General features: G+C 44.5%; 1 protein-coding gene across 1 annotated transcript in view; it reads right to left on the bottom strand.

Moving 5' to 3' along the window:
• LOC111156495 (transmembrane protein 132D) overlaps window positions 1–26,265 on the bottom strand; it is a 582,232-nt gene that overhangs the window by 420,506 nt on the left and 135,461 nt on the right. The gene's annotated exons all lie outside the window — the stretch shown is intronic.

Genomic DNA, 26,265 nt, shown 5'->3' with positions numbered 1-26,265 from the left:
ACTGCTATTTTTACAGTATGCCTTATTTTCTGTAAGAAAAACACAGACATAGAAATTACACAATGCAAGAACCAATTTAACAGGTTTTAGAAATGGAAATTATTGGCTTTGGGAACACTGACTTTCTAGGCACAGTTCCACAAGCCGCACAAAGCCCTGCTCATTAGTAGCCCTGTGATTCTCTCTGGTTATTCTGCAGTGAAAGCAACCGGGGCCCTGACCTGCATTGTGCTAACCAGCTTCAAAGGCCCCCGGGAACACCTGTTCTGAGGCTTAAAGCCCACCTGAGTCCAGACCCCAGCAGCGGCTATCCCAGAGTGCAGGAGAGAGCGAGAACTCCGAGACAGGGGTCCCACGCACGGCTTTGCTGCATATGCTCCCAGGTGACAGGCCAGTCCCTGAACCCTCTGCCTATCCCCCCAGGGCTGGTGTGCAGCGTGACGGCCCGACCAGGGCATCGAAGCCCCATCCAGCTGCGACACGGCAGGGCGTGACACGCCAGGTTAGGGTCCAGGCCAACCCTAACTGAGACCTTCCCCAAGGAAGCAGCCAAGGTCTGTGTCGTGCTGAACTGCTGGAAACTGTAGAGGAGTGAGCCGTTTGATTCCGTGAGGTTTAACCTAATAAACAGGAATTTCTTTCCCCAAAATCAAAATATCAAAGGTATAACCAGATACCAGATAACAGGATGATGTTTTTGAAACTTCCTGGAAATCACTCCGGATCCGTGTTTCCTACACTCCTGTACTTGGCAGTGTGAGTTTTAGTGAAAGCAAAGAACGGGGGTGGGTTTTCTGCTAATGTCCTGCACCTTATGCTTCACGGTTTCCCCGGGCCCCTCCACCCTGCCACTACCCGGGGGGCATTATGAAGTCACTTCTCCGGAATGCTTCCCGGGACCGGTCCTGGGTCCTTTGCTCCACGTTTTCGCAGTCCCTAGCAGAGCACCTGGAAAATACCAGGTCCTGAATAAATATTTGATACATGCATGAACAGATGCATCGACAAAGGAATTATGACATTAATATGACAAAGAGCGGATTATATTATTAAAGCAGGATTTGAGATGCTGTGTTCTCTCCGCCATCTGTCTATAATTAGAATCCTCGACCCCATCAAAAGCTCCACGTAACTGTAGCTTCTCCACACAACAAGAACACTAAGACCAACATCAACGCCACTGTGTCTCCTGATTCTTAAAAATACACCTGGGCATGGCTCAGAACAACGGCCCCGAGCCATCTCACACCAGCTTCTCCTTCATTCCAGAAAGTGCCAAGACCAAATCGTGAAGTTGCAAATCGTTCATGATCCACACTAGACACTAAGACCGTGAGAAATCTCCCGTCCAACTCCGGACCCCTACTCCTTAAGGACACCAATCTTAATTGTGCAACTGATTACATATGCCAAGGACAATGACCCTGGGTCTTCTGATTTTATTTGGGAAAGGAATAGGGGTTCACTGCAAACATCCTTGAAAGGGAAGTCATTTCTAAGCTTTCTTGCACAGATGGCCCATTTGTCTTTTTCCTGGTATCTGACATCAATGTTTATTGCTTAAAAGGGCTCCAGATTGACCAAAAACTCAGGGTATTTACTTATACTTCCTTTATTCTTTTTTTTTTTTTTAAACAAAACTGCGAAAATAATGCCAATTCTGTTCCACAATGCATAGAACAGACTAAGAAGCAAAACTCATTACCCTTGGATCCCCAACAGGGGCGGCTCTTATAACCTACAAACACCAATTCTACATAAACATGAGGAAGATGTCAGATAACCAGTAAATCTCAATTAATAACCCATTAGGAAAAAAATCACATTTGATTTCGAGGCCACGGCCTTAAACACTAATCTGAAGGAAAGCGGTATGTTCCCATCTTAGAGCAATTTAGTGGCATTGGAGAGATTTTATATTAATTTTAGCGTTTTTGAAAACATAATTATTTCCCTAAACAGTACTTTTACAAAAGATGGGGAAGACGGCAATTTGAGGACCAACCTTTACATTCCCCCCGGGGCCGACCGGAAAGCGGAACCTGAGGGGATGGGGTAGCAGGTACAGGATTCTCACCTGTGTTGAACGTGAAGTTTGGGATGCCAGGCAGGAGCCACAGGGATTCCTGAGAGGTCACACGGGACACCACGTGCAAAAAAATACGGCACAGTTAAGGCTGCCCGCTAAAGTACAGGAACCCAATTAAGTCTCAATTTCCAATAAACAGAAACATCACAGGGGCATGTGTATAAGAGAAAGTACATAAATTTGTTGTTGATTTGAGATTCAAATGTCCTGGGGAATCCCGTATTTTTATTTGCTAAGTCTGGCAACCCTAAGCATGAGGTCATAAAAAGAAAACAGCAGGCAGCTTAGAGGAACTCCCCTGATGTATCTAAAAGCAAAATGGTGCTGGGGCTGGTTGGCAACTTTTGCAGTGAGCTGAGTTCAAAGACCCACGAGGAAGCCTGGACACCCGCACGGAAAGCTCCAAGGAGGTGTCTTGCTAACAAGGAACAGGAAGTGTGACATCGCCTCCCTACACTCCGGGGATGGGTCCAGGCCAACCCTAACCGAGTCCAGAGCCCAGGAACTTTTGGGCCCTGGGTCCCCTGCTGGGAGTATCAACAAGCCCGATCCTCCTCCACAGGGCTCAGGGCTCACCCTACAAGCCGCAGGGGCACGGCACGGGAACACAGGCTCAGTGGCCCCTCCAGGTGGATGCTTGTTGGGAACTCTAACAGGAGCAAGGGAAACCAGGGACGAAGAGAACACCCTCTGTTCTGTGAAGGGAAATTGCACCGCAAAAGACGACCCTCGTAGAAAGACAGCAAAAGAGAAAAAGCAAATGAACAAAACGCAGAAGAAGAATGGGACCTCGTCACAAAAGGTTCCAAATAAAAGGAAAACATTTAAGAAGGCATTCAGGAGGCAGGGGAACAATATAGCTTTGCAGAATATTCACCAAAGAACATGGAAATGCATTTTACACGAAACAACTTTCAAGTCCTCCACTGTCCAGACCATACAGGCTCTTTGTTACTTCTGATGCAATAAAGGGTAAGAGGAAAGAAGACCTGACAGTATTAAAAGTAAGGGATTTAAAATGGTTCCAGAGGCAATAAAACAGATTTGAAAAAGCAGAAAATTGAATTTATCAAATGAGATGGGGAACTTTGGAAGCTTTCCCTAAAGGTAAATGTTAAAGACAAAGAAATAAAAACAGCGGGGGCCAGGCTGCCCACTCATGAGTCACACATCGGTTGTTCAACAAAGATAGTGGGGCTTCTTGGGAAGATACCAGAAAAACCCAAAAGCAGCATCATAGAAATACAACAGAGAAGAGAAAACATTCCTGATTGTAAAAAATAAATATTTCACCGAATTCCAAGAGAACAGAGAGCACCACCGCTTTAGATCTCTCCTGAGGACACTTTGTATTACTTTCTTCCAGAAGAGTTGACACAATGTTGTGTTGCTTTCAGTTGTAACAACGGTGACAAGCTTGTAGCTTGTCACTCCTGTTGCACTCGCCACGAGTGTGGCAACAATCTGTCACCAGGTAACACTATACGAGACATTTGTTAATGTCAACAACAAAAAGAATTATTTATCCTTGAGGAGATCACATCCCTCCAGACCAAATGAGGATGGCCTCACTGTGCAGAAGAGTCTAACTCGTTTAGAACAGCGAAGCCCCAGGAAGCGGCAGCCAGCCTACAGGAAGGAGGTTGATGGGGAAACCATGCAGACAAGCATGTTTGCTGTGACCTTGCCCAAGGTCAGCAAGCATCAGGGGTGAGAAGAGGTAAAGGTGGGGGGAGGCAGTAACAGGCAGATGACTTTACAGAGAGCTGCACCCTACAAGACCCTGTGGACTCCAGAAAGTTCCGAAAGCCACAGACGGAGATGTGCCTCCAGGAACTTGGATTCGAGAGTATTCAAGACGACAGACCCAAATCAAAGTCCCTAACTGCCTCAGCTCACTCGCCTTGCCCCTTCCCACTCCTGAACATGGATGGTTACCCTACGCAAAGACAAATAATCAAAAGTCCGCGCCTCCTTCCCTCCCAACCCCACACCTAACACATCTTCAGCAGGTTTCCTGCCCTCCACCTAGAAAACAGAATTCACCAGAAAGGAACCCTGCAGGAAATCGGTCAGACCCATTTTTGTATATATACTTATATATATCTTTCTGTGTACAAATATAGATACATACATGTAAATATAATGTATATATAGATAGATATGTAAATATAATGTATATATCTCGATAGGTACACAAATATAGATATATATATAATGAGTCCCTATCCTTGACAACCTTCACCAAAAACCCATCCTTGTCAACTATACCTCAACTGAAAGAAAAAATCCTTATGTCCCAGCAACTTTCTGCCTCAAGCGTCTACATCAGTTTTTTCTCCTTGTGAACTGGTAAGTCCCTTTAATACTAAAAATATTGTAATGCTTCACATATCACGTTGAAATAATGCTATTTTAAAACAGAGGGTACTCAAACTATAAAAACAAACACCCTGGGCTTCAAATCCTCCCCTACTTACCACCTCGTCTCTCTGCTTCTCGTCATATTCCTAAACACGCCCATATCCGCCATGAGAAATATGCACACAGATGTGATCAGATTTACATCACTGACTGTAGACACACACAGGCACCCACATACCCACACAAACACACGTGGTCGTCTATGGTCACTGCCATAGGCTCAATAATGCCACCCCAAAACATACCCACAACCTGACCCCCAGAACCTGGGAATCTGTGACCTTCCATGACAAAGGGGGCTTTGCCAATGGGATCCAGTTCAAGATTTTGAGATGGGGAGATTACCCCGGATTATCCAGGTGTGCCCAAGGTCATCATAAGGACCCAAATAAGGAAAAGGCAGGAGGTCAGAGAAGAGAGAAGATGCCTCTTGCTAGCTTTGAAGTTGAAAGAAGGGGCCATGAGCCAAGGGATGGAGGCAGCCTCTGGCAGCTGGAGAGGCAGGACGCTGCTCTGGGGATCAAGGTGAGACTTCTGGCCTTCCGGCATTTTTTAAAAAATCACTGAAAGCATCATGTCTTTTGTTTCGTATGATTTCTTTTTTGCAGATAAGGAAACCAAGAGTCAGAGGGACCCACACCGTGGCCGAGGTAGCGCCATGCTGGGCCTGGGGGTGGGGGTTGGTGCGGACAGGAGGTAAGCTGGTGCTGACAGGCACAGGTGACAAGAGCTGACTGTGGAGTCCTTCTGGCCCCATGTCCCATAATGCCAGGCTGTGGGTCCACTATGGAAATTGGCAAACCCTGCAGATCGGGTGCCACCCTGCCTGTCCCCCGCAGGAGCCAGCTGTTCTACATTTCCCTGATGGTCTGAATGCTGGGGTTTTACTCCCCACATTCTACTGTGATCCTATCACTTCACTGCCATCCTTGTTGTTAATCTTGGAAAGGTGTCCTTGGCTGTGCGATGACTCCCACGTACAGTCACACCCTACAGCTCAGCATCCATGACGTCCTAGCATTTACTGCTCTCCTCCCGGTCTGGTCTTGGCGTGTGGCTCCCACTGCACTTAACCTCCACGCCCACCAGTCTGATCATTCACCAAACACAGCCTCCCCGGCCCCTCCTTTGCTGCTCTCCCTCTCTGCGTTATAGTGGCCTCCCCCTCAAAGCAAATCTCTAGCAGGAAAATTGCCATCTGTCCCAGAACACGGTGAGTCAGGGCTTCCACGTCTAAGAAACCCACCCCATTCACCCCACTCCAATGGCGTCTCCATGCATACGCAGCCCCCGACTCTAGTTTTCGCCTTGGCAATGTAGTAAACTCTGCTTTGCCTTGCAGTAAAGTGAACTTACTTCCCCCACCAAGTCATTTAGGTAATAACTATGCTCCCTTAGTTCTGGACACTGTCCTATGTGCTCCGGAAGCATGGGTGACCCTGTTAGTCTTAGCAATCCCACGTGTCACTTTATCGCCATCACTTTACAATGAAGAAGTGGAGAGGCCAGTAGTCAGTCGAGCTATTTGCCTGCAGTCACACAGGTGGTAAGAGGCAGAGACACTACTCAAACCCCACAGTCTGGCTCCCTTACCACCCCACAATGTGACAATCCAGGAGTCAGTCAAGGACCCAGCCCTGTTTTGCTCATCCTTCCACGTGAAGTCATACTTTTCCCAGAACGTGGCATGAGATCGGTGGCACGATGCTCAACAGTTCCCGGTGGCCCACACAAAAGCATATTTTTAAAATTGTAGCTACCCATGTATCTCCCTTAAGGAGTATGGGAAATGATGTAATTCACACCTCAAGCCCAAGAATCATGGATGCTACAGCTTCAGTTGACACCATGTGAAGCATTTCATGCTAATCTGTCTACAAGATTACAGACTAAGGGCTTAAAGAACCAGCCACTGCTCAGAAGTGACATGTGCAAGGCCCCCAGACCAAATGCCAAGCTGGACAGTCTGGGGGCTTAGGACGTATCCCCAAGGGAGGACATGTTAGCTTCAGAAAAACACAGGAGCTGTTCTTTGGGACCTCAGTCAACACAAGAATACTTTCAGAGACATCTGTAGAGCTCTGCACACACAACCCCCCTTCCCCCTGGCACTGCCCAGGGAATCCAGGAGGAAGGTCCCGAGACAGAGATTAACACATTTCCTTTCAGTGCACTGTTCTCAATTTGCTTCTAAATCCCGAATTTGTTGTTTCAGTATTTCAGAAGGGAATCAGTCCTCATATGTCAAGCACAGTTTCATGGCTTGGATGAGTCAGGAAACGGGTGTTTCGTTGCCGCTTTTCAAAGGAGCCAGATGACTGAAGGAGGTAGCTGATGGCAAAGGCAGCAGACCCCTGTGTAGATTTAAGTGCGAGAAGCACTCTCATCTGAAGAATAATTTGTTATGGGAAACATGTTTGGAGGCTGTGAACTTATCTTCAAAGCAAGACACATTTCTGCCTCTCTGTCCTCGCACAGCCAAGTTGGACAGATGCTGTCCAAGGTGCTGAGACCAGTTCCAAGAGGAAGAAGGTCTCTATCCTCACGAGGAGACATCTTGGTGAGAGGGACACATTTAAAGCACCAGTAATGAGTCCGTGCAACAGGATCTGATGCAGCAGCAAGCCATGAAGCGAGCAAAGCAGGGGTGGAGGGTGGCACGACCAAGTCAAGTCAGACTGGACTCTAAGACAGGGAGAGGCAGCGAGGAGCTATATACATCCCCATATATATCACTCAAACTCAGGCCGTGTCAGTCTTGACATTTCACGAGCAAAAAGCAAAAGCCTGGAAAACAGCAACTCAGATGGTCTCAATCAGGAACTCTCCAGCCAGGACTACTGAGGATAAACCGTCATTGCACAAAGATGTTTTGTGCACTGCTGAATATTCATCAGCAACCCTGACCTCAACCCACTAGGTGCCAGTAGAACCCCCTTGTTCAGTTGTGACAGCCATGCATGTCTCTAGACATTACCAAATGTCCCCTCAGGGTAGAGTTGCCAGATAAACACAGGGTCTTATTTAAATATGAATTTCAGAAGAACAACGAATACTTTTCTTCGTGTAAGGGGGTCCCAAATATTGCACAGGACATTGTTTATCTGAAAATCAAATCAATCAGTCTGTCTTTTTATTTGCTCTACCTGACAACCCTAATTACAGGAGGCATAATCATTCTTTTTTTTTTTTTTTAAAGATTTTGTTTATTTATTTGTCAGAGAGAGAGAGAGAGAGAGAGCAAGCACAGGCAGACAGAGTGGCAGGCAGAGGCAGAGGGAGAAGCAGGCTCCCTGCCGAGCAAGGAGCCCGATGCAGGACTCGATCCCAGGACGCTGGGATCATGACCTGAGCCGAAGGCAGCCGCTTAACCAACTGAGCCACCCAGGCGTCCCGGCATAATCATTCTTGAGAACCACCACACCAGTTTTATTATTTAAAAAACTGCACGTATGTGAGCCACGTATGTATGTACATGTGTGTATGCAGTTCCTGCCAAAAGGACACAATCAAACGCCCTGACCATTCAGGTTAGTGAACAGACTATTGCAACTGACCTAAATGGAAGACTCAGATGAGATTAAGGAGAAAAGGATCTGTTATTACCAGATTCTGAAAATAGAAATGAAAGTCATGTTCAACGTGATATATTTTTCCTCTCAAACTTGGCAAGTGGTTTTTAATTTACAATGAAAGATGCTGCCTAGAGTCAGCCAAAGCTACACCGGCGAACAGGGCTCGGGAGGAAGCATATCTGGGGCCATGTTGCCCGGAGATGACTGACACTATCAAAGAGAAGGTTGGAATTTCCATTCTCTCTGCCCCATTCCTTGTATTCCTTGGAATCTATTCCTAGACATAAAAAAAATAAGGAAGTTGGGGGTGCCTGGGTGGCTCAGTGGGTTAAAGCCTCTGCCTTCAGCTCAGGTCATGATCCCAGGGTTCTGGGATCAAGCCTCAAATCAGGCTCTCTGCTCGGCGGGGAGCCTGCTTCCTCCTCTATCTCTGCCTGCCTCTCTGCCCACTTGTGATCTCTGTCAAATAAATAAATAAAATCTTTAAAAAAAAAAAAAAAAGGAAGTGCCCAGGAAAGTCTATATTTTAAGAATGTTCAGTAAAGTGTCAAGCTTAAAGTTAAAATTTAAAAATGGCAACAAACTAAATACCAAATGAAAGTATATATAACCACTTCTAACCCATTAAAAGAGCCAAAATCCAAAATACCAACAACAGCAAATGCTAGTGAAGATGTGGGGCAACAGGAGCTCTCACTCATTCTTAGTGGGAATGCAAAACAGTACAGCCGCTTTCAAAGTCAGTTTAGCAGCTTCTTACAAAACTAAACATACTCGTCCCATCCAATCCATCAATTGAGCCCCTTGATATTTTCTCGAAGAACCTGCAAATTTATGTTCCCCACAAAACGCGCACCTGAATGTTTAGAACCGCTTTATTCATAATTGCCAAAACTTGGAAGCAACCAAGATGTCCTTCAGTAGGTGAATAGATAAACAAATTGTGGTGTATCCCCAGATGATAGAGAATTATTCACTGCTGAAAAGAAATGAGCTATCAAGCCATGAAAAGACATAGAGGGACTATATAGGATTATGGCTAAGTGAAAGATGCCAATTTGGAGAAACTACATACTGTCCGATTCCAGCATATTACATTCTGAAAAAGGCAGAACTATGAAGCCAGAAAAAAAGACCAGTGTTTGCCAGAGGCTTGGGGGGAGAGGGGAGGGGGAGAAGGGATATTTAAATAATGGGAGCACCAAGGGTTTTTAGGGCAGAAAAAGTATCCCATATGCTCTTATCAGGATGGATATATGTCACTATACATTTGTAAAAACCGGTAGAGTATATCCCACTAAAAGTGAATCCTAATGAAAACTATGGACTCTAGTTAATAATAATGTATCAGTATTACTCAATAATTGCAACACATGTCCCACACTACAGCACGGGTTTATGGGAGCACTGTACTTTTCACGAAACTATTTCCTGTAAATCTACACTTTTAAAAATAATCAAGCCTATTAATTTTTTTTATTAAATTTTATTTTTCATAAACATATAATATCTTTTTATCCCCAGGGGTACAGGTCTGTGTATCGCCAGGTTTACACACTTCACAGCACTCACCATAGCACATACCCTCCCCAATGTCCATAATCCCACCCCCCCACACCCCCCCATTAACCCTCAGTTTGTTTTGTGAGATTAAGAGTCACTTATGGTTTGTCTCCCTCCCAATCCCATCTTGTTTCATTTACTCTTCTCCTACCCCCTTAACCCCCCATGTTGCATCTCCTCTCCCTCATATCAGGGAGATCATATGATAGTTGTCTTTCTCCGATTGACTTATTTCGCTAAGCATGATACCCTCTAGTTCCATCCATGTCATCGCAAAAGGCAAGATTTCATTTCTTTTGATGGCTGCATAGTATTCCATTGTGTATATCTACCACATCTTCTTTATCCATTCATCTGTTGATGGACATCTAGGTTCTTTCCATAGTTTGGCTATTGTAGACATTGCTGCTATAAACATTCGGGTGCACGTGCCCCTTTGGATCACTACGTTTGTATCTTTAGGGTAAATATCCAGCAGTGCAATTGCTGGGTCATAGGGTAGCTCTATTTTCAACATTTTGAGGAACCTCCATGCTGTTTTCCAGAGTGGCTGCACCAGCCTGCATTCCCACCAACAGTGTAGGAGGGTTCCCCTTTCTCCGCATCCTCGCCAGCATCTGTCATCTCCTGACTTGTTAATTTTAGCCATTCTGACTGGTGTGAGGTGGTATCTCATTGTGGTTTTGATTTGTATTTCCCTGATGCCGAGTGATGTGGAGCACTTTTTCATGTGTCTGTTGGCCATCTGGATGTCTTCCTTGCAGAAATGTCTGTTCATGTCTTCTGCCCATTTCTTGATTGGATTATTTGTTCTTTGGGTGTTGAGTTTCCTAAGTTCTTTATAGATTCTGGACACTAGCCCTTTATCCGATATGTCATTTGCAAATATCTTCTCCCATTCTGTCAGTTGTCTTTTGGTTTTGTTAACTGTTTCCTTTGCTGTGCAAAAGCTTTTGATCTTGATGAAATCCCAATAGTTCATTTTTGCCCTTGCTTCCCTTGCCTTTGGCGATGTTCCTAGGAAGATGTTGCTGCGGCTGAGGTCGAAGAGGTTGCTGCCTGTGTTTTCCTCAAGGATTTTGATGGATTCCTTTCTCACATTGAGATCCTTCATCCATTTTGAGTCTATTTTCGTGTGTGGTGTAAGGAAATGATCCAATTTCATTTTTCTGCATGTGGCTGTCCAATTTTCCCAACACCATTTATTGAAGAGGCTGTCTTTTTTCCATTGGACATTCTTTCCTGCTTTGTCGAAGATGAGTTGACCATAGAGTTGAGGGTCTATTTCTGGGCTCTCTATTCTGTTCCATTGATCTATGTGTCTGTTTTTGTGCCAGTACCATGCTGTCTTGATGATGACAGCTTTGTAATAGAGCTTGAAATCCGGAATTGTGATGCCACCAACTTTGGCTTTCTTCTTCAATATTGCTTTGGCTATTCGAGGTCTTTTCTGGTTCCATATAAATTTTAGGATTATTTGTTCCATTTCTTTGAAAAAAACGGATGGTACTTTGATAGGAATTGCATTAAATGTGTAGATTGCTTTAGGTAGCATAGACATTTTCACAATATTTATTCTTCCAATCCAGGAGCATGGAACATTTTTCCATTTCTTTGTGTCTTCCTCAATTTCTTTCATGAGTACTTTATAGTTTTCTGTGTATAGATTCTTAGTCTCTTTGGTTAGGTTTATTCCTAGGTATCTTATAGTTTTGGGTGCAATTGTAAATGGGATGGACTCCTTAATTTCTCTTTCTTCTGTCTTGTTGTTGGTGTAGAGAAATGCAACTGATTTCTGGGCATTGATTTTATATCCTGACACTTTACTGAATTCCTGTACAAGTTCTAGCAGTTTTGGAGTGGAGTCTTTTGGGTTTTCCACATATAGTATCATATCATCTGCAAAGAGTGATAGTTTGACTTCTTCTTTGCCAATTTGGATGCCTTTAATTTCCTTTTGTTGTCTGATTGCTGAGGCTAGGACTTCTAGTACTATGTTGAATAGCAGTGGTGATAACGGACATCCCTGCCGTGTTCCTGACCTTAGCGGAAAAGCTTTCAGTTTTTCTCCATTGAGAATGATATTTGCGGTGGGTTTTTCATAGATGGCTTTGATAATATTGAGGTATGTGCCCTCTATCCCTACACTTTGAAGAGTTTTGATCAGGAAGGGATGCTGTACTTTGTCAAATGCTTTTTCAGCATCTATGGAGAGGATCATATGGTTCTTGTTCTTTCTTTTATTAATGTGTTGTATCACATTGATTGATTTGCGGATGTTGAACCAACCTTGCAGCCCTGGAATAAATCCCACTTGGTCGTGGTGAATAATCCTTTTAATGTACTGTTGAATCCTATTGGCTAGTATTTTGGTGAGAATTTTTGCATCTGTGTTCATCAAGGATATTGGTCTGTAGTTCTCTTTTTTGATGGGATCCTTGTCTGGTTTTGGGATCAAGGTGATGCTGGCCTCATAAAATGAGTTTGGAAGTTTTCCTTCCATTTCTATTTTTTGGAACAGTTTCAGGAGAATAGGAATTAGTTCTTCTTTAAATGTTTGGTAGAATTCCCCCGGGAAGCCATCTGGCCCTGGGCTTTTGTTTGTTTGGAGATTTTTGATGACTGTTTCAATCTCCTTACTGGTTATGGGTCTGTTCAGGCTTTCTATTTCTTCCTGGTTCAGTTGTGGTAGTTTATATGTCTCTAGGAATGCATCCATTTCTTCCAGATTGTCAAATTTGTTGGCGTAGAGTTGCTCATAGTATGTTCTTATAATTGTCTGTATTTCTTTGGTGTTCGTTGTGATCTCTCCTCTTTCATTCATGATTTTATTTATTTGGGTCCTTTCTCTTTTCTTTTTGATAAGTCTGGCCAGGGGTTTATCGATCTTATTAATTCTTTCAAAGAACCAGCTCCTAGTTTCGTTAATTTGTTCTATTGTTTTTTTGGTTTCTATTTCATTGATTTCTGCTCTGATCTTTATGATTTCTCTTCTCCTGCTGGGTTTAGGGTTTCTTTCTTGTTCTTTCTCTAGCTCTTTTAGGTGTAGGGTTAGGTTGTGTACCTGAGACCTTTCTTGTTTCTTGAGAAAGGCTTGTACCGCTATATATTTTCCTCTCAGGACTGCCTTTGCTGTGTCCCACAGATTTTGAACTGTTGTGTTTTCATTATCATTTGTTTCCATGAATTTTTTCAACTCTTCTTTAATTTCCTGGTTGGCCCATTCATTCTTTAGAAGGATGCTGTTTAGTCTCCATGTAATTGGGTTCTTTCCAAATTTCCTCTTGTGATTGAGTTCTAGCTTTAGAGCATTGTGGTCTGAAAATATGCAGGGAATGATTCCAATCTTTTGATAACGGTTGAGACCTGATTTAGGACCGAGAATATGATCTATTCTGGAGAATGTTCCATGTGCACTAGAGAAGAATGTGTATTCTGTTGCTTTGGGATGAAATGTTCTGAATATATCTGTGATGTCCATCTGGTCCAGTGTGTCATTTAAGGCCTTGATTTCCTTGTTGATCTTTTGCTTGGATGATCTGTCCATTTCAGTGAGGGGAGTGTTAAAGTCCCCTACGATTATTGTATTATTGTCGATGTATTTCTTTAATTTTGTTATTAATTGGTTTATATAGTTGGCTGCTCCCATGTTAGGGGCATAGATATTTAAAATTGTTAGATCTTCTTGTTGGACAGTTCCTTTGAGTATGATATAGTGTCCTTCCTCATCTCTTATTATAGTCTTTGGCTTAAAATCTAATTGATCTGATATAAGGATTGCCACTCCTGCTTTCTTCTGATGTCCATTAGCATGGTAAATTCTTTTCCACCCCCTCACTTTAAATCTGGAGGTGTCTTCGGGTTTAAGATGAGTTTCTTGTAGGCAACATATAGATGGGTTTTGTTTTTTTATCCATTCTGATACCCTGTGTCTTTTGATTGGGGCATTTAGCCCATTAACATTCAGGGTAAGTATTGAGAGATATGAATTTAGTGCCATTGTATTGCCTGTAAGGTGACTGTTATTGTATATTGTGTCTGTTCCTTTCTGATCTACTACTTTTAGGGTCTCTCTTTGCTTAGAGGACCCCTTTCAATATTTCCTGTAGAGCTGGTTTGGTACTTGCAAGTTCTTTCAGTTTTTGTTTGTCCTGGAAGCTTTTAATCTCTCCTTCTATTTTCAATGATAGCCTAGCTGGATATAGTATTCTTGGCTGCATGTTTTTCTCGTTTACTGCTCTGAATATATCATGCCAGCTCTTTCTGGCCTGCCAGGTCTCTGTGGATAAGTCTGCTGCCAATCTAATATTTTTACCATTGTATGTTACAGACTTCTTTTCCCGGGCAGCTTTCAGGATCTTCTCTTTGTCACTAAGACTTGTAAATTTTACTATTAGGTGACAGGGTGTGGACCTATTCTTATTGATTTTGAGGGGGGTTCTCTGAATCTCCTGGATTTTGATGCTTGTTCCCTTTGCCATATTGGGGAAATTCTCTCCAATAATTCTCTCCAATATACCTTCTGCTCCCCTCTCTGTTTCCTCTTCTTCTGGAATCCCAATGATTCTAATGTTGTTTCGTCTTATGGTGTCACTTATCTCTCGAATTCTCCCCTCATGGTCCAGTAGCTGTTTGTCCCTCTTTTGCTCAGCTTCTTTATTCTCTGTCATTTGGTCTTCTATATCACTAATTCTTTCTTCTGCCTCATTTATCCTAGCAGTGAGAGCCTCCATTTTTGATTGCACCTCATTAATAGCTTTTTTGATTTCAACTTGGTTAGATTTTAGTTCTTTTATTTCTCCAGAAAGGGCTTTTATATCTCCCGAGAGGGTTTCTCTAATATCTTCCATTCCTTTTTCAAGCCCGGCTAGAACCTTGAGAATCGTCATTCTAAACTCTAGATCTGACATATTACCAATGTCTGTATTGATTAGGTCCCTAGCCTTTGGTACTGCCTCTTGTTCTTTTTTTTGTGGTGAATTTTTCTGCCTTGTCATTTTGTCTAGATAAGAGCAGATGAAGGAGCAAGTAAAATACTAAAAGGGTGGCAACAACCCCAGGAAAATATGCTTTAGCCAAATCAGAAGAGATCCCAAATCGTGAGGGGGAGAAAGGGGATATAAAGAGGTTCAGAAAGAAGGAAAAAAAAAAAAGAGAGAGAGAGAGAAATGAAAAAAAAAAAAGAAAGAAACAATTAAAAAAAGAAAACCAATAAAGAAAAAAAATTAAATTAACTGCAAGGCTAAAGAATCATGGGGAGAAAGCCATGAGTTCCGTGCTTTGCTTTCTCCTCCTTTGGAATTCCGCTGCCCTCCTTGGTATTGAAACTGCACTCCTTGGTAGGTGAACCTGGTCCTGGCTGGGCTTCTTGTTGATCTTCTGGGGGAGGGGCCTGTTGTAGTGATTCTCAAGTGTCTTTGCCCCGGGCGGAGTTGCACCGCCCTTACCAGGGGCCGGGCTGAGTAATGCGCTCGGGTTTGCTTTCGGGAGCTTTTGTTCCCTGAGCGCTTTCCGTAGAGTCCGGAGGGCGGGAATGAAGATGGCGGCCTCCCGGTGTCCGGCCCGCAGGAGCCGAGAGCCCGGGGCCCCACTCCTCAGTGCGCCCTCAGAGAACAGCGCCGATTTACTCCCGTCACCCTGCCTCCGGCCGCGCTCCGAGCTGACCGAGCCTGCGACCGGTTCAAGGTAACCCCGAGCTGAGAGTCACTCCTCGGCTGTGTCTCTGTAGCCGGCTTCCCCGTTCTACTACCTGTAAGCTCTGCGACACTCAGACGCCCCCGATCCTTCTGTGACCCTGCGGGACCTGAGGCCACGCTGACCCTGCGTGGGCTTCACCCCGGTTAAGCCTCTGGAGCGATGTCCCTCAGCGGAACAGACTTTTAAAAGTCCCGATTTTGTGCTCCGTTGCTCCGCCGCTTGCCGGGAGCCGGCCCCTCCCCCCGCGGTCTATCTTCCCGTCGCTTTGGATTCACTTCTCCGCCCGTCCTACCTTTCAGAAAGTGGTTGATTTTCTGTTTCTAGAGTTGCTGTTCTTCTTCTCTTCGATCTCCCGTTGGATTTTTTCAAGCCTATTAATTTTTTTAAAAGATTTTATTTATTTATTAGACACAGAGAGAGAGATCAAAAGTAGGCAGAGAGGCAGAGAGAGAGAGAGAGAGAAACAGGCCCCCTGCTGAGCAGAGAGCTGGATGTGGGACTCAATCCCAGGAGCCTGAGATCATGACCTGAGCTGAAGGCAGAAGCTTTAACCCACTGAACCACCCAGGCACCCCAAGCCTATTAATTTTCTAAACTAACTTTTAGTTATGTTGTTACTGAATTCTAGTTTACTTCAACAGAGCTGAGAAAATATATGCTGACAAACATTTAAGAAGTGCCAAGACTTGCTTTTTTAAAAAAATCTTATTTATTTGTTTATGTGTGTATGTATGTTTGTATGTATGTATTTATCAGAGAGAGAGAAAGTCAGAGAGTGCACAAGCAGGGGGAGCTGCGACCAGAGAGACAAGCAGGCTTCCTGCTGAGCAGGGAGCCAGATGCAGGACTCAATCCCAGCACCCTGGGATCATGACCTGAGCTGAAGGCAGACACTTAAATAAATGAGCCACCCAGACGCCCTACCAAGACTTGTTTTAAAACCCAGGATTTGATCAGTTATAATGGATAGTCTATGTATACCTGAAAAAAATGGTTTGTTCCTCCAATTCTCTTAAATTTGTATTGTCCAGATATTCTTTTTTATTTGTTTATTTGTTAGAGAGAGAGCACATGAGAGAGAGAAAGAGAGAGAGTACGGGGAGAGGAGCAGAGGAAGAGGGAGAAGCAGGCTTCCCACTGAGCAGAGAGCCCAATGTGGGACTCGATCCCAGGACCCTGGGATCATGACCCAAGCCGAAAGCAGACGCTTAACCATCTGAACTATCCAGGTGCCCCAAGATATTCTTTACTCTTATGGAAATTTTGTCGGCTTTGTCTATTAATTATTGGGAGACACGTGTTCAATTCTCCCATTATTTTGAACAAAAAACAAAGCTGAAGGCATAACAATCCCAGATTTCAAGATATTCCACAAAGCTGTAGTGATCAAAGCAGTATGAAATTGGCACAAAAGCAGAGACACAGATCAGTAGAACACAGTGGAGAGTCCAGAAATAAATCCATGAATTCACAGTCAAATAATCCTCACCAAAGGAGGAAAGAATATGCAATGGAAAATGACAGTCTCTTCAACACATGGTGTTGGGAAAACTGGACAGCCACACGCAAAATAATGAAACTGGACCCCTTTCTTACACCACACACGAAAATAAACTCAAAGTGGCATAAAGACCTAAATGTGAGACCTGGACCCACCAATTTCTAGAGGAGAACACAAACAGCTCTTTTTCTGATATCAGCCATAGCAACATTCTTCTAGATACATCTCCAGAGGCAAGGGAATCACAAGAAAAATAAACTATTGGGTCTACATCAAAATAAAAAACTTCTGCACAGGAAAGGAAACAACCAACAAAACTAAAATACAACCTACTGAATTGGAGAAGATACTTGCAAATGACATCCAATAAGGGGTTAGTATCCATAATATATAAAGAACTTATACAACTCAACACTGAGTAACAGTAATAACAACAGTAATCCCACTAAAAATGGGCAGAGAAGGGTGCATGGCTGGAGCAGCTGGAAGACAATTTGACTTCTGATCATGGGGTTATGAGTTTGAGCTCTACACTGAGTGTAGAGACAACTTAAATAAATAAATATTTAAAAAGAGGGGGGCAGAGGGCCTAAACAGACATTTTTCCAGAGAAGACATACAGATGGCCAAGAGGCACACGAAAAGATGCTTGACACCACTCATCATCAGGGAAATGCAAATACATGACAAGATAACATCTTATACCTGTCAGAATGGCTCAAATCAAAAAGACAAGAAAGACAAGTTAACAGATTTGCTCCATCTGTATTTTAAAACTCAAAGGCTACAGTTCTTGCTAATAGCCAGTATTATTTAGATTTACTACCATGTTTTCATTTTCTGATGCTACTCTTCTTCTACTGAATGATGATGCTGCCTCTGGGATCATCTTACATCTAACGAAAAACACTCTTTAGAACTTTGCTTGTGTGTATTCTGGAGAATACACAATTTAGTATTTTGCTTGTGTGTATCTGGAGATAGTTTGTCTCAGGCTTTGATGATGTCAATCATTTATTTCACCTAAGTTTTTTGAAAATATTTTCACCACATATACAACTGTACATGAACAGCTACTTTCACTGAGCATGCTACTGGTGTCAGTCCATTGTTCTTTCTTACACCCATAATTTATGTACAGAAGTCAGGTGTAAGGCTCCTACGGCTCCTTTCAAGATAACTGGTCTCTCTTTCTCTTGTGGCTGCTGTTAAGATTTTCTCCTTTTCTTCTGTTTTCAGAAAATTTCCTAAGATTTACATAGGCATGTGTGTAGGTGTGGGGATGGGGCTGGGAGGGTGGAGGGGGTGTGTGTTTATTCTACTGAAATTTCCTATTCTTTCATGAATAACCAGCTTAATGTCTCTCACTAGTTTTGAAAAATTCTCAGCTGTGGGGCGCCTGGGTGGCTCAGTGGGTTAAGCCTCTGCCTTCGACTCAGGTCATGATCCCAGGGTCCTGGGATCGAGCCCCGCATCGGGCTCTCTGCTCAGCAGGGAGTCTGCTTCCTCCTCTCTCTCTCTCTCTGCCTGCCTCTCTGCCTACTTGTGATCTTTGCCTGTCAAATAAATAAATAAATAAATAATCTTTAAAAAAGAAAAAGAAAGAAAAATTCTCAGCTGTTATTTCTTCAGATCCTTTATAACTCTTTACACCTCCCTCCCTTCTCTCCAGGATGCCAATTATGCCTCAGTTAGAACTTCACACAATGTCATACATGTTTATTACCATATTTCTTCTTATTTACTAATTTTTTTAAATCTCTTTAGTTCTGTGTATTTTCTACAGGTCTGTTTTTAGTCCAGCAATTATCACTCCAGTTCTGATTACTCTGCATTACAACACATGTCTGGAGGGGCGCCTGGGTGGCTCAGTCATCAAGCGTCTGCCTTCGGCTCAGGTCATGATCCCAGGGTCCAGGATGGAGCCCAACATCAGGATCCCTTCTCAGCAGGAAGCCTGCTTCTCCCTCTCCCACTTCCCCTGCTTGTGTTCCTTCTCTTGCTGTCTCTCTCAAATAAATAAATAAAATCTTGAAAAAACAAACAAACAAACAAAATAATACATGTCTGTTGTTTTTCCTTTCAGTAATTACGCTTTTTCAGTCTGAAATCCCCATGGCACTTTATTTTATAGATTCTAATCCTCTGCTAAAATTTCCTATTTTGCTATTTGCTTACCTAAGCATATGTGTCACATTTATTCAAAATGATAGGTCTAGTAACTCAACTCTAATATCTGTATACCTCTGTGTATGTTTCTATAATAGACTTCATTCACTTCATCTTGTCTTCTGGTGTGCCTAGAACATGTCTGTTCAGTGCCAGGCGCTGTAAATACAGGATTATCCAGGAATACCCAGAATATAAATATGGGAGTTATAGCTGTCCAGCGATGATTTAATTTGCTCTGGAAAGCAGGCAGAGTAGGGCTGCATCAGGTTTGCACAATAGGAGCTGACAGACTTGAACTGGATTACTGTCTTTGGGAGGACTAGTTATTTCCAGGATTTTTGCTACACACAAGGTGAAGCCTTCAGAAAATCTCTCAGAAAGCCTAGAGTTTACCCTTTTTCCTTGGCATAAAATAAATTATTCTTTTGTCTGCCCAGCTTCATGAGACCATGAAGACTTCATTCATCTTCCTGCCTCTTGGCTACCATTTTCTTTCTCAGCTTCTATGTTTCTTTGTCTTGTACCAACTAAGCATAAGCAAATGTCCCAAGGGGAAAACATCTCAGAATGTCAGATTTACCACAACGTGCCTCCCTTCCCCCGACTTCTTCACTCCTTTATATCCCGTCTGCCTCAATAGCTCACTAATGCCTTAAAGCATATTTTTTGCTGTATTATTTAGCTTTTCTACTCAGTAGGAAGTCTGGTCTACTAGCCTGAAGCAAATATCACACAATTTATTATTGATTGAAGAAAATGAGGATATTTAGTTTACAATACAAAAATGCATATTTCATAGACTCCAAGATCCCGTCAATTTAAAAATAAACCATTATTTTATATACCACTAAGAGATTCAACTATGACACAACGCTTTTCATTTTCATTTTTTTATCTTATACTTCTTGAAAATGTATTTAAAACCATTTACACATAACAGCAATGAAACACAAACAGGTATGACCCAGAGAGCAGGTGATACTAGCAAGACAACAATGCACACTCTATCGTAACCCACTTCAGAACACCAGGAAATTTAAGACACCACAGTTTTAGAGATACTACATATGAAAAGAAGCCTCAGCAACAGTAAAATACAGTATATCCACAAGAAGGGCAGAATGATAGAAAATACACCAAATGTGAGTGAATGCAAGTTGTATCTACCTGGTGAGATTTAGAGTGTTAATTTTCTGCTTAAGTTTATTCACCTAAATTTTCTCAGTTTCTCCAAAGATCATTTCTTGTTTTTAATTTCAATAATGTGTCATGTACAAAAGAATATCCTGCTCATTCCAAATAACAAACTGCATTTTGGAATGTCTTTTTGATGGTGACTTTTAAAACACGAATTGGAGACGAACAAGGTGAAGAGAGAGAAATAAGGATTTGCACGCTCATTGGTATCCCCTCCCCCCCGCCCCGGGGTCCCACGTCTCCTCTCATACTTCCTCTTTGTGGGGTCCTCCTCACTGTCCACCTCTACCCGTTAAGAGAGCCCAGAGCACGGTCCTCACATTCTCTCATTTATCTTCCCCCATCCCCTTCCTGGTCCCGTTCAGTCTCTGGGCTTTTAAGTTCACATCTCCAGATTGGACCTTTCCTTAATCACCAAAATCTCTCCCATCTCAACACCTTGTCTGGAGATCCCATGGACATCCAAACCTTGACATGCCCCAAATACAACTCTTCATTGGTCCTTCTGAAACCTCTCCTACTACAGGTCTCCCCATCTCAGAAAACACAACATCATCAGTCCACTCTCCTTGACACAATACGGGAGTCCTAGGGTCCTCTGCTCTTCCTCTCTTATCGCTTATCTAACCCACACACATGAGCTCCTGGCTGTGCCTTAAAAACACATCTGGAATCAGAGCTCTTCTGTCCATTCCCACTACCACTCTCTATCCGTCGGGGTCCCTGCAGAAAACGTTCATCCTGCTCAAATCAGCAGTTAAGGATGTTTTAAGTTGGTTTAGGTAATGATGGAGCAGAGATAAAAATGTACCCTGAGGGGCGCCCAGGTGGCTCAGTGGGTTAAAGCCTCTGCCTTTGGCTCAGGTCATGATTCCACCATCCTGGGATCAAGCCCCACACCGGGCTCTCTGCTCCATGAGGAGCATGCTTCCCCCTCTGTCTCTGCCTGCCTCTCTGCCTATGTGTGATCTCTGCCTGTCAAATAAATAAATAAAATCTAAAAAAATTTTTTTAATTAAAAAAATGTACCCTGAGCTAGCAGTACTTAGACCTACAACACATTCCTAGTTTGGAAGGGGCATGAGGAAGAGCAGGGACTGGACAGCTGTGGCCACAGCAGAAGGAGGGCTGCCCGATAGAACAGTGGTCCTCAGCGGAGAAAGAGTCTCCATCAGCCCACACCCTCTTCCTCGACCTCAGGTCCGTTTCTTTAATTTCCTCTAGCCAACACCACATGAAGTGAGACGGCAAGGAAGCCAGGTGATGTGGTTATGAGCATTACTATTTCAGGGGACAGAGTGGGGAGAAAAAGGGCAAGTGTGAACCCACAGAGATAAAAAGGGAAGATACAGTACAGCTACTCCGCTCCAAACAACCCCCCTCGCTCACTTGGGTCACTGCAACAGACTCCCAACTGGTCAGTGTGCGGCCATCCTTGACGCCTTCTCCTATATCTTGTACTCTACAGTGCATCCACACTGTACAGTCTCCTAAGTACTTCCCGGCATATTATACGGCAGAGGGTAATGACACATCATACAGTATATTTAGTATATTACACAGTGTATGGTATACGTGGAGAAATACAGCAGCCAGAGTTACTCTGTGAAAACAGAATGCAGGCAGCCTTTCCTCTGCAAACAACTTTCCAGTGATTCACTCAGAGTAAACTCTGAAGTCCCAATGAAATCCCAAAGACCTACAGGGTCTAGCCTGTTACCTCTCTGCCCTTTGCCCCATGACCACCCTCCCCTACTCCTCAGACTCACCAAACGCATATCTGCCCCAGGGCCCTTGCACTGGTACTCCCCTGACCTGGCATCCCAGCATCCCTACACCAAGTCTCACTCCCACTCTTCCTCCTGATCATGTCTCCCAGAGCAGCGCCCCCAGAGGCCTCTGTGTAAAACTTCAAACTGCCTCACCTGGGCTCCCCTCATCTCCCCCCTGCTCCACATCTGCCTTCTCCTTCCCAAACATCACCCTCTAACAGCACATAACCCTCTCCTCTGGTGAGTGCAATATACGCCTTGGGCCTTGTTTGAGTACCTTACACACAGAACATGCCCGATAAATATTAATTGAATTAATACGTTTTTCTCTATGTACTCGCTTTATATCATCTATCTATAAACGATATGATATATAACAAATTCCACAAGTATACTCGTATGTAGATGATGACTCATATGTTCATTGGTCCAATATTACGGCACTGACTGAAGGCAGGACTTGGACTATGCTGTTTGTTTACTGGTGTGTCTCCATTAGGATACAAATGGGCATTCATATAAATTCCCATACAACTATATAGTTATCTATAGTTATAGATACAGATATCATGAGTTTATATACATAAAATGAATGAAAATATGAAGCTAACAGTTAAATGTTAATATCATCCTTTGGTTCAGAATCAAAAGGCTGTGTCTAAAATGAGGCAAATCTAGGACTTCATAAGATTCTGAGTGTCAGAGTTTCAAAGCACCTTGAGAGCATCTAAGATCTGACATTTGGCTCAGCCTGACGTTGCTTTTAAGTAGTGCCCTTGGTCATAGGACAGGAACAAAAAGCTATACTGTAAAATCAGTTCTCATGTTTATTTATAACAACAGGACCCCAGTTTTAATGAGGACCACCTACCGGGGTGGGGGGGACCACATTGCCAAGGGGCGGGGGGGGGTCACCTTCCTAAGCTCTAGCCTAACATGGTCCAGTAGAACGTTCCAGGACCACGAACATGTACTTAGCTGTGCTGTTCAAGACAGTGGCCACAAGCCACTTGAGCAGCTGAAATATGGTTTGTGTTACTGTGAAGCGGACCTTTTACATTGTATTTAATTTCAGTTAATTGAAGTCAACAGCCACCAGCGGCAAGGGGTTCACTGGACAGCGCTAGTCAACGGCACGTAAGCAGGATGGGGTTTCCAGTTTCCGAGCAGTGATACGGAGAGCAGCTGTGCCCTGGGCTCCTCCCCTTCCTTCCTCCTTCGTGACAGAGCAGACACAAGGGCTGAGGCCGGAGCAGGGAGCAAGCGCACTGGACCTTGCAAAGGAAGCACGGGTCGTGGACAGAAGAGCAACAAGACAGAAGGGGTCTGGGTCCCGGCCAACCAAAGTGCCCCCGTGTTAGCTTGAACATGATGAGCAGAACAAACTCCCAGCTAGTTCCAGCCCCACTGTTTCGCAGCTCCAGTTACTCAAGGCTGATCCTATCCCTACCTTTATAACACAGTCGTCTTTCCTGAGCTCTGCATTCTAGCCACGGGACCTCTGCGGGGGTCCCCACACCAGCAGCTCTCCATCACCTGGAACTGGTTAGACACGCAGATCCTCAGGTCCCACCACGGACCCTCTGACTCAGAAACCGTGGGGCTGGGGCTCAGCAGTCTTCACTGTAACTAGCCCCAGGGGATTCCAACACTGACTACAGTTTGAGAACCGCTGTTTGAGCGGATTTCAATAAAATGGTGCTCTGTGTGCAGCAATGTGCGGACATGTACTTGTGACCGCATCCGTACAAAAAAACCCATTTGTAGGAGAACATCTGTGTGTGTGGTGTTCAAATGTAGATCCCTCTTATTCCAGAATTTTTTCTCGTAATTGAAAACTGTAAGATTCCTTCAAATAATGCATGTGCGAGAGCTTTGTGCTTTTAGGAAGGAGAGAGGGTAAATCCAATGTAATTTTTTAAAAAATGCAATCAGCCAGGCTTAGCGACAATCCCAGATGCGGGTCTGGTCCCATCTTCACCGGGCGTGTTTCCATAACTAGATTGATGGTCCTACCTGGTAACTAGCAAAAGAGGGAGGCACGTGAGTTCCCACCACAATTTCTGAGATTGCAAAGAATCAAACACAAAGAAGTAAAACTCTCTTCCTTTCATGGAGCTCCATGCTTACCAACTGTGGCCCGTGTCAGCATGGCTTAGAGGGCTTCTGATTCAGTGGGTCTGGGGTGGGACAGATGTATAATCCTGCAGGATGAGCCTAGGGTCTCTCCTCAACTGCCACAGCCCCTCCTGCCCACCTGCCTCCTTTCACCCTGCCCTGCACACACTCTCTCTCAGGGCCTTTGCACTGGCCCTTTCTGATGAAGTTCTAGAACCTAGGTGAGATTCGTTGGGCTGAGGTCCGGAGCCGATGACCAAGAAAGAATTCTTGAGACATCTTAGATGCAAAATGGTGGTTTATTAAAGCACGGGGACAGGACCCATGGGTAGGAAGAGCTGCTGCCCTGGGTTGTGAGGGATGGCAGGTTATGTACCCTGCAGTTGGGGGAAGGTGAGGGGAAGGAAGGTTTCAAAGGAGTTTTCATATGCTAAAGAGGGCCTACAAGGTGCCGGGAGACCACCTTTGTCATTTAGCAAGCCATCAACATCAAGATAGTTGGGAGATTCCTGTCTTGCAGGATTGTGATCTCTGCAAGTTAACTATTTGTTTCTTATGGAGGTCAGGGTTGCCTGAGGAATGTCACACACATTATGGAGGGGAGCAGGTGGAGAGGGGGTGCAAGGAGCCAGCTTTTGCTTTGTTTTCAGCCAGCCTCCTGCTCCCTCATCACTTTCTTCTGCATGGCTAACCCTCGTAATTCTGGTCTTGACCTAAGAGCCACCTTCAGTGGCCTGAAGGAGCCCTATGTCATCACACTCTCATGCCCTGCTTCGTTGCTGCCTATCCTGAGTTGTCTTTTCTGTCTGTTTGCCTAATTCAATCTGCAGATCCCTCCTTTGCTGAGGGGTCCCTGAAGATGAAGACCTGAACTGGCTCTCTGTATTCTGGGCCCAGCAGGACACCAGCACACAGACAAAACAGACAAATGAAGGCATGCTGGGCAAACAGCACAGAGCTGATCTCCTGTGGTGGGGTCAGCAGCTCTTTACCTAGACCCGCCCCCTAGAAGGTCACAGGGCTGAGTCTCCGGAAAGCCCACTGACAGTGAGCCCAGCGGGAAGATGGAGCGTGGGTTCAGAGCCCTGACATCACCCCTAAACTCTAACCTGATGAGACCGGGCCGCCACCCCTCCCACGGCCCGACCACGCTCAGTATGCAGGGAAGGGACTTCATCAAGTAGTTTCATATTAAAACTCGTAGAGGGTCCCATCTCATCATTTTTTTTAAGATTGTTTACATTAATGTTTAATTAGTTCTGGGATTAAAGAGCATTGTAAAAACCTCACAGATAACTTCTTCTCCTTCCTCACTTTCTGAGGGCCAAGTTTTTGAGTGATTTGATCAATATACTGTATTTCCTGAGGGAGGAGAAAAGAGAGGGAAAGGAAAGGTGAGGAGGGGGAGGGGAGAGAAGGGAAAGGAGGGGAGAGAGGAGGACAGAGAAGGAGGGAGAGAGGAAGGGCAGAAGGAAGGAGGGAAGGGGGGGCGGAAGAGGGGAGGGAAAGGAGGGAAGGGGAGAAGCGAGGGAGAGAAGATGGAAGAAGGGAAAGGAGGAGGGAGGGAGACTGGAGGAAAGGAGGGGGAGGGAGGGAAGAGGATAGGAAATGGAGGAAGGGGAAGGGAAAGAGGGAGGAGGGCAGGGAGGAGGGGACAAGGAAGGGAGGGAGGGAAGTGGGGAGAAAAGGGAGAGAGGAGGGGAGAAGGAAGGGGAGGAAAGGGAAGAAGGAGGAGAGAGAGACTACAGGAAGGAAGGGGGAGGGGGTAGGAACGGGAGGAAGTGGGAGGGAAAGAGGGAGGAGGGAGGGGAGTTTAGATCTGCAGCATCAAGTGTGGCTTGAAAGCAATTTGAAGGGGCAGAAAACATGTCACCGGGAAGAGGTCCATCGGGATTCTCCAAAGCAGACTTTCTGACTCAGTTACCTGGGAAGTGCGGTGAGGCTCTGAGTGCCAAGGGCTTACCCCAGTACCCCAGTACCATGAGCAAGCTGGATGGCCCTCGTCCCCGGACAGCCCTGGAATCAGAGCATGCATCTGCCCTGAGACCAACGCCAGCTGCAAGGTACATCTGTCACTGCGCAGAAACTAGATATGTCAAAAGGAATCCTAGCATAACTGCTTTTCCTAAGAGCCATATGGTGGGTAGAAGAATGTCC

This window comes from Enhydra lutris, unplaced genomic scaffold (assembly GCF_002288905.1).
Source record: "Enhydra lutris kenyoni isolate GAN:26980312 unplaced genomic scaffold, ASM228890v2 scaffoldscaffold46, whole genome shotgun sequence".
Lineage (NCBI taxonomy): Eukaryota > Metazoa > Chordata > Mammalia > Carnivora > Mustelidae > Enhydra > Enhydra lutris.
This window is presented reverse-complemented; position numbering and strand designations above follow the sequence as displayed.